The sequence below is a fragment of the Vicugna pacos genome, chromosome 31 (assembly GCF_048564905.1).
Source record: "Vicugna pacos chromosome 31, VicPac4, whole genome shotgun sequence".
Taxonomy (NCBI): Eukaryota; Metazoa; Chordata; class Mammalia; order Artiodactyla; family Camelidae; genus Vicugna; species Vicugna pacos.
In genome coordinates this window covers 1919422-1928969 of record NC_133017.1, presented here as the reverse complement: position 1 = coordinate 1928969, position 9548 = coordinate 1919422, and the positions used below count along the sequence as shown (strand labels likewise).

Below are 9548 nucleotides of genomic sequence, written 5' to 3'. Positions count from 1 at the left end.
CGAGACTATATTGAATTGAAATTGTGAGAATGGGCAACCTTGTTTTGTCTCAGGTTTTTGTGGGAAGGGTTCCAGTTTATCACCTTTGAGTATTTTGCTGGATGTATGTTTGTCATGAATAGCTTTCATAATGTTGAGATATGGCCCCTCTATGCCCACTGTGTTAAGAACTTTTATTTCAAATAGGTGTTAAATTTTATCAAATGCTTTCTCTGCATCTACAGAGATGATCATGTGGTGTTGTGACCTCTCTGTTGTTGATATGGTGTATCAAAATTGATTGATTTATTTGCATATGTTAAACCATCCTTGTGTTGCTGGGATGAACCTAAGTTGACCATGGTGCATGATCTTTTTTACATGCTGTTGGATTCTGTTTGTTAATAATTTCTTAAGAACATTTACATCTAAGTTTATCAATGTTATTGGCATATAGTTTTCTTTGAGGTAGTGTCTTTATCCAGTTTTGATATCAGGTTGATGTTGTGTGAGTTTGGGAGTACTCTCTCCATATCAATCTTTTGGAAAAGTTTGAGAAAGACTGGTATGGATTTTTCTTTGTATGATTGGTCAAATACCCCAGGGAAGCTATTTGGTTCTGAATCTTTATTTGCAGAAATTTTTTATTTTATTGATAATCATATTCCATTTCTGGTGATCTATCTGTTCAAATGGTCAATTTCTTCTCAATGCAGTAATGTTGGGCTAATGTTTCCAGAAACTTCCCCATGTCTCCTTGGTTATCCTGTTTGTTTCCATGCAGTTGCTCATGGTATTCCCTTATGATATTATGCAAATTTGTTGTACTCTTGAAGTTTCTCCATTTTCATTTCTTATGTTATTTGTGTTCTTTCTCTTTTCTTGTTTGTGAGCCTTGTCAATTATGTTTACTATTTCAAAAAATGGTTTGATTGATTTTTTTCTATTTTATAATCTCTATTTCAATTTTTCTTCCTTGATCTTTATTATTTCCCTCTTTCTGCTGACTTTTGGTTTAGTTTGCTATTTTTTTTCATGATTAGTTTACAAAGAATGTTAGATTATTTATTTGGAATTGCTGTTCTTTATGGAGGGCCTTGTCAATATGAACTTCCCTCTTAAGCCTGCTTGAACTGTATTCCATAGACTTTGTGTAGTGTTTTGTCACATTTCTCAAGATATTTTTAAATTTCTTCATTTAAATCTTCACCTCCCCCACTTGTTATAGCACCATGGTTTTTAATGTACATGCTGTCATTTTTTCTCCCTGTTTTAATGTGATTGATTTTTAGTTTCATGTTATTTTACTCAGAAAAGATGCTTGAAATAAGTTTTATCTTCTTAAATTTGTTGAGGCTTCTTCTGTGCATGAGTACATAACCTTTCCTAGAAAATGTTCTATGTGAACTGGAAAAGAATGTATATTCTTTTTTGGGGACAAGTACTGTTTTGGAAATATCAACCAAATCCAATCATTTTATCGTATCTTTTAGTATCTTTTTTCCCTTATTAATTTACTACCTGAAAGACCAGACTAGTGATGGTAATGCGGACATACAGTCTCCTATTGTGATTGTGTTCCCATCAATTTCTCCCTTTTTATCTATTAGTATTTGATTTATGTGGTTAGGTGCACCAATATTGAGTGAATATATCTTAATGAGTATAATACTCTCATTTTATATTGCTCATTTAATCATTATATCATATCCTTGTTTATCTTTCTCTATGGCCTTTGTTGTAAAGTCTATTTCGTGTGAAGTCAGTACTGCTAGTCCTGAGTTCTTGTCATGTCCATTTGCATGGAATATATTTTTCCATCTTCTGACTTTCAATTGATGTGTGTTCCTCTTACTAAAGTGGTTTTCTTATATGCTTCATAATGTAGGGTCTTGTTATATTATCCCATCTGACAATATATAACTTTTGATTGAAGCACAAGGTCCATTAAAATTTGTGATAATTATTGATAGACTGGTGTTTATTTCCATTTTGAACTTTATTTTCCAGTTGAATTGCTATTTCATTTTTGTTCATTTCTTTTTCTTTTTGTGGCTTGATAAGTTTTCTTTTATTATCTTGGATTGTTTTTGGCTTTGTGACTTCATTGTAAGCCTTTGACTTATGGTTACCCTGTTTTGTATGTATATTGAACCGTTACTATATCTGTTTGTTTTAACTGATAAGACTCCAATTTCTAACCCACCCTGCAGAGAACAGAAACAAGAAGAAAATACTCTGTATTGTCTTGTTTCACTCTCTGACCATTAAAAATTTTGATGTCCTGTTTATCAACATCATGCTTATTCTATTGTATGTGATTGTAGCTATTGCCTTTCTAATTAAGCCTTTCTCCTTTCTATAGCATCCTGCTTCTCTTTTTCTAGAGTGGATCTCTCATTATTTCTTTCTCTGTTGCTAAATTCTTTTAGAATTTGAATTTGTGGAAGTTATTTATTTCTCCTTCTATTCTAAATGATAGCCTTGCTTGATAAATTATCTTAGATTACAGCTTTATTTCATTCAGAACTTGAATATGTCTTGCCACTGCCTTCTACCTGCTGTATTTGTGTAGGAAATGTGTTTACAAATATAATATATATAATTATCTATGTATGTAAAAAATACCTACAAATGAAGTTAACAAATAAGGAGAAAACCTATACATTAAAAAATAGAAAACATGGATGAAGGGAATTAAAACTGATCCAAAAAAGTTAAAAGATATCTTATGTTTATGGTGTGAAAGAATGTGGTTGAAGCAACCATGCTACTCAAAGGAATCTACAATTAGTGTGATTTATGTCAAAATACCCATGAGATTTTTCCATTTAGTAGAACAGATAATTTCAAAATTTATATGTAACTACAAAGATCATGAGTTGCCATAATAATTTTGAAAAAGTGTATTAAATCTAATGGTGTAAATTTCTCCATTGTTCAACAGTCCTACAAAGCTTTAGTAATTTAAACAACATGATACTGACTCAAAAACAGACACCAATAAATAGAAGAGAATAGAGCAACCAGATATAAGCCCTCACACCTATGATCAATTAACCCATGAAAAAGAAGCGAGTATAAAGTGAAGAAAAGACATACTCCTCAATAAGCAGTGCTGGGGAGATTGGACTAGTAAAAATAGATTAGAATAGTTCCTCACATTGTTTATAATCAATAAGCACAGAATATCTTTCTATTTATTTTGTTTACTTATATTTCTTTCACCTGTAATTTATAGATTTATGTTTTGATCTTTTATTTCACTTATCAAATTTATTCCTATTTTATTCTTTTTGGTATGAATATACACACAATTGTTTTCCTAATTTCTCTTTCTGATAATGAGTTGTTAATATATAAAAATGCAATGGATATTTGTATATTGACTTTGTATTCTGCAAGTTTCCTAAGTTTGTTCATTATTTCTAACAGTCACTGGAGGAGACTATGGAGATGCATAATTATGTCATCTATAAAATCTTTACTGCTTTTTTACAAGTTGGGTGCCTTTATATTTTTCTTGACTAGTTGTTCTGGCTAGGACTTATAGTAGTGTAATTTAGGACTTGTGAGAATGAGCTACTTTTTCTTATTACTGGACCAGAGGAAAACTTTCCTGTATGTTAACATTGAACTTGATGTTAGTCATGGGTTTTTCATGTATGGATTATATTATGTTCAGTTACATTTTATCTGAAGTGAATTTGTTAAGAATATTTTTATAAAAAAGTTAAGATGAGATCTGTCAATAAATTTCCTATATTTTTTGAGATTGTTATTTTTGAATTTTCTGTTTTTTAAGGGATGGTAGCACATATATTGATATGCAGATGTTAAATAATATTTATGAATCAGGACTGAATCCAACTAAACTATAGTTTATAATACTTATAAAATGCAATGAATTCAGGTCGCTAATGTTTATTTAGAATGGAATATACACATACTGAAGGAAAAATTTACATTCTAGCTAGAGCATACATTTATTTATTTAAAAATTTTGTCTCACATTTTGAATTTGTCTTATGTTTAATGGAATTTATTACTAAATAAAGAATGAAAGATTTGGTAGAATTGGATTTACTACAGATTGCTGATACAGAACATAGCTATTATTTATAATTAGTGAACAAATCACTTGCCTTAAAATGCTGTATTTTACTAAATAGGCCAACTTTTTCAGGACTGAGAAACATAATGCTTCCTAAAATGCACTACCTAGTCTTTTCCACCACAACGGACATATACAGTTATTTCTTTGTTTTTTGATTCTTTGTTTGCCCCTTAATTGAGGCACTGCTTATTAAACCCAGGATCTTGTGCATAAGCTTACTTATCAACATCATTTTGGAACACTTATCAGAAGCCACAAGAGTATGGACTATAAAGATGACAAGAAAATTTCTACCTTCTAGGGACTGAAAAACTTCTGAGTGACAGAATGTCAAAAATAAACTTTGTAAGTATATTATAAGATTTTCACTTTAGTACTTTTAAAATAGAATATAAAATTACATATTTTTTATTATAGAACTCAATAAAAATTTAAAAGAAAAATTTCCCCCTTTGGGATTTATTAAATTTGATTGTTTTAATCTAATTTTATTTCATAAATATTTACAATTTATTTATAAACATACCAGATAAACTAATATTTATTCTGCTCATGTTATGAGAGGAGAGCAACTTATTGTAAAGTACACAAATACCTACTTCCATTTCCAAATCAAATTATTTTTCAGTTTAATTACAAATGATAATGAAATTGATATACATTTTCTGTACAGGTTTTACACAAATTTCACTTTAAATTCCAAAACTTTAAAATTATTTTATATATTTTGTGCATTATTTATACTCTGTTCACAAATTTGATATAAATTTGTGTACAAAAGGATGGAGATTTGTTTTATTTCATAGACCCCAAAATTAAATTATTTAAAAAGATTTTGTGGGGACAATATTTGCAGATCACTCTATAAAGAGAAGCATCCTATATGTTTCATTTTAACTGGATGAATGAGAAGTAAACAATGGCTGAATGTTACACTGGATTTGCTAGGAGACCAGACGTCTTGTGATGTCACAGCTACTCAGGTTAAGAACCATTGTGATGGCCTAGCAGTTTATATGTGCAGGCCTGCCAAAGCAGCATTTGAAATTGCAGTGCCCAAATAATACAGATTAGAAAAAAATATGTAGAAAAAGTTATTTGAGATGACACATGTTTCTTCATAAATTCAAGATGTGTCTCATAAAGATGGACCAACTGGTTCAGGAATTTCTGGAAGATCTCTATTGTGTGATAAAACATTCCCTGGGGACTTGAACTTGAGGTCTATGATTGAAGAAAATGCTTTTCACTCTTTGTCTGAAGAATCCTTGATAAAAAGACCATGTTACATACATTGTGTCTCTGAACCAGACAAAGATAATTATTTTCACTCTCTGACATTTCCAAGAAAACACTGGAAAATGGCTGGGAGTGACCAATTTAAATCTATCTGGTGGGATGATAATGGAATTTCTATAGTGATTGGTGAAGATGTCTTTAAGATGGAAGTTTTGGAAAGAAAGGCCCCTTTCAGAATATTTGAAACTGGAAGCATAAAAAGTTTAGTTACAGTGCTTAATCTTTATGGGATTAGTGAATTGCGACAGAATTTTCAAAGATCTATTTCTCCAGCACACTTTCTGGCAGAAGAAAAATAAGTCTCTGTTTTAAGCAAGGTATTTAGAAATTTTAGCTACCACTTGGTAACTTATATATAAAATTTTATTTTGTACATCAATTTATGGTAATATAAATGTAAAACTAGATTTTGAAAATTGTATTAAACTATTAAGTTTAAATACTTTATTATTTCTAAAAAAATGAGGACAGGGCCTTAAGAATTCAAGTTTATGAGAAACTTTGCTTGTAAATATCAATCTTAACAGAAATCTAAATAAAGGTATTAAATCTGCTTTTGAGAAGTGTCATTCACCGTTACTGAAAATGCTAACTTCATAAATTTGATGACTAATCTATTCAAATTTGTATTTTCCAAATAAGGAACTTCAAATTATCGTTATGATGTTCATATTTTGATGTTACCATCTTTGAACTGAAAACATGAAATCTGAGGTTTTATAGTTTAGGCTTATTGTAGAGTTGTAGTTTGGTTTAAAATATTACTAAAATATACCTCCTATGGTTGTAGCTGCAGTTTTATCATAATCCAAATATTAAACAAGGCTGTCCCCAGATTTCAGTGAGAATAAAAAGAAGAGTTGGGATTAAAAATGCCTCTCTGGTATCTTCATTGGATGAAGATTTCAAAAAGAAGCACTTTAAAGCAGGGCGTAATGTGGATAAACATAATTCTGGTTTTGTGTCTGACACTAGTGGGGAAAGTGCATTTATACCTTCTGCAAATTTAAACATGCCTCTTATAAGAAAGCCCTCTACTAGCCACATAATTAGTGACACAAATACTCTGATCAGAGGTGATATTTCTCCTCCATCATCAATGTCAGTTATACCACCAGAACAAATTGCAGTGGGTCAACATGCTATATTAAATCAGTTGACGAATCTTCACGGGCACTCTCAAAGCAGCTACACTGAAGCAAATGGCCGTGTTGTGAACTTCATTACAACTACAACTTCTAATTCTCTGTACAGCATCTTGTCTACCACACAGAGTAATTATTTTGGACTGATGGTGGAGCCTTCTACTTTTCCAAATAGATATCACAACATATCTGCCAATGAAGGTCGTTTATCTAAACTTCAACAAGGGAGCAACCCACGGTTTCCAGTGCCATTGATAGCTGATACATCAGCTACCTCTATTTCAAGGCCAACTCATCAGCCATCTTCAGTTTATGAACTTCATACTAATTACAACTGATCTACCAGAGGACTACCAGATTATGCAGGATAACAAAGATTAAAATTGATGTTAGCAAATGTCGACAAATATCTACAATTTTCTTTTTTGAACAGTAAACATAGTTGTGTACCTGTAATTTCCTTATTTTTTTAAATAGAGTTAAGAGTTAAATGGGAGACTAAGTTACCATTTAAAGGAAAAAGAGATATTTGATTGATATGATCATTTTATGGAACAATATGGGAGTAAATTTAAATAATTTGTTACAAGGAAAAAGAGAAAATGGAAGAAATTGGAAAAAGACTAAAACATGGAGAGAGTGAAAAGTACTAAGTGGTTTCTAGTTCATCCTGGAAAGTATTAAAAGTGTTAAGTTAGGATAGATTGGAACAGGAGATAAATGAAGGAACCGGCCCATGGATCATGGTCTCCCTTATGTCATCCCTGGAATCATAAAGGTCACATGATATAGTCTCAGATGGCACATTCAGCATTTGGTAGAATTTAAGAAGCAATTTTTCCTATGGTCTTCGTTGTGCTGTTCTCAAAGCATTCCAACTGGTCCTTTAATTTCCTGCCCTCAAGAGTCTACACTATATTTTGTAGTCAATACTTTATGTTGCATTTATGTTCCATCCAAAGGCAAGCTTACGTCCTCAGGGTGGCACTTAATGCCTTTCCAACTCTAAGCCCACAAACCCAACTTAGTTTAGTTATTTCTTTATATATCTGGCATCTGACTACCTTGGCATATCTTTATGTTTCACTGTATCTGGAGATACATTCAGGCAAATGCTTGTCAACTATATTAGCTCCAACTCAACACTTATGCTTCAGCTCATCCTTGGACTTTGGGTGTCCTCCTTTTACCTTCTTAGACATTCCCAGTCTCAGCACAGAAACCACCTCTTCCAGATGTTTTCTGTCTATCCCCCTTTCCTTGTCTAACTTGGATACCAGCACAGTAAGCACAGCATATGCCGCAGGATGCATTTTTTTATTTTGTGATTGAAAAATATATGTTGATTTTAGCAAAATCTACTTTCCTGAAACAACAAATGTCTCATTGTTTTCAAACTATTTCATTATGGTCTTTACTCTTCACCACAAACTAGCTCTTTTCATAGCCCAAGGACTAGTCACACAAGATAGAAATTGGAGGTAGGTGCAGGAGACAAAGTATTATTGTCTTATTAATTCATGCCTCCAGAGGCCTAAAACATTCCATTCTCATTTGCTGGATTTTTTCCTGTCCCTTCATCACCCACACACCCCACATTGTTGATTCTCTTCCCCATACCAATAACTATACTGACTTCTAATTAATTTACTTCTTAGAATCAGAGCTTTTTCCTGAAGAGACAGTGCCATTGCAAACATTGAATGTAGGTTTATACAACCCACATAACTTGTGCCCTTTCTAACCTTCACAAAGGAAGTAACTAAGAGGTAATAGCCCCTTGGTTGGGGTGGTCATATTCAGTAACCAAATTGCAATCTAAATTGTGTGGACTAGAAGGAGGTGAGGGCGGTAGAATTAAATTATATCAAACTGCAGGAAAACCAAATTTCTGCACATATTAAGATATATAAAATATTCATGGAAATCTTTAATAATTTCCCATTATTTTAAAGTAAGTGGTGAAGCATTTTCAGAATGTGAAATGCCCTGGAATGCTGGAAAAATTGTAGGCAAGGTCAGGGAGCCTAAAGTGTTCTGCCTACAATCATACAGCCAGTGACAGCCGATAAGACTGGAATGGCAACATTGAGTCCAGAAAATGTGTCACCAATTGTGAAGAAATCCTTTGATAGTCTGGAGAATGGGCAAATGGGCCAGGGAAATTCTAGCAACATCCCACCTATATGACCTTTACCAAGAGAAGAAAAGAGCCCACTTGCAGCAGGAGGACTGTTTCTTGACAGTAGTTGTTGTTCCTACAACAGAAACATCAATCTTTTATGTTTTTCAGCTCATGTCTGATGGTGAGTATGTTGTTGCTTATATTAGCAGACTGGGGTTCAGATGGGCTGGTTCAGCAGTTAATTTCCAGCTCTCTTATCAGACAGTGTGTTGTACCGTGATCATCTTACCAAGGTTCTATACTGATAAGTCAGAAGCTACAGTTTACTTTAAAAATTAGAAATTCTAAAGAAGAATATTGTTTGTTTGTCCATCTGTAAATATCTACCTGGGAAAATCTAGACTATTGGCAAAAGTACAAAAGTTTTCTGGTACTTTGAAAACTATTCTCTGAGCTCTACCCACTGAATTCTTCCTATTAAATATTACAAATCTGTATACCACTGTTTATGTGTGTGAAGATGGATTGTTAAAAAGTAACTAAGTTTTTCTTAGTTGAGTCATAATTGAATTACTCCTCTGCATCTGGTAGAATCTCTGTGAATTAAGAGTTTCATTGAGCCAACAGATTTTCTTCTGATCAGGGAGAGGTAGATTATACTTCTTCCAGTATTCTATTTGTTACCTGTTCATTGAATCTCGAGCTGATTCTAGGGCCAAGCCACTGAACCCTTGAATTGGACTGAGGCATATACATTCTCCAGTCCCCAGAGCCCAGCACAGGACTGTGTCTCCTTGTTAATTTAAGCTTAAGTCCAAGTTTTTTTTTCTTCAAATTCTTATTGTTGATACAACTTATTTTGGCTTTGAACACCTGTTGGCTA

The 9548-nt window shown here is 32.6% G+C and overlaps 1 pseudogene; it reads left to right on the top strand.

The window, feature by feature from the left end:
• The first annotated feature begins 5199 nt into the window (after positions 1 to 5199).
• Positions 5200 to 6888, top strand: LOC140690670 (heat shock transcription factor, Y-linked-like; annotated as a pseudogene).
• Positions 6889 to 9548: the final 2660 nt, after the last annotated feature.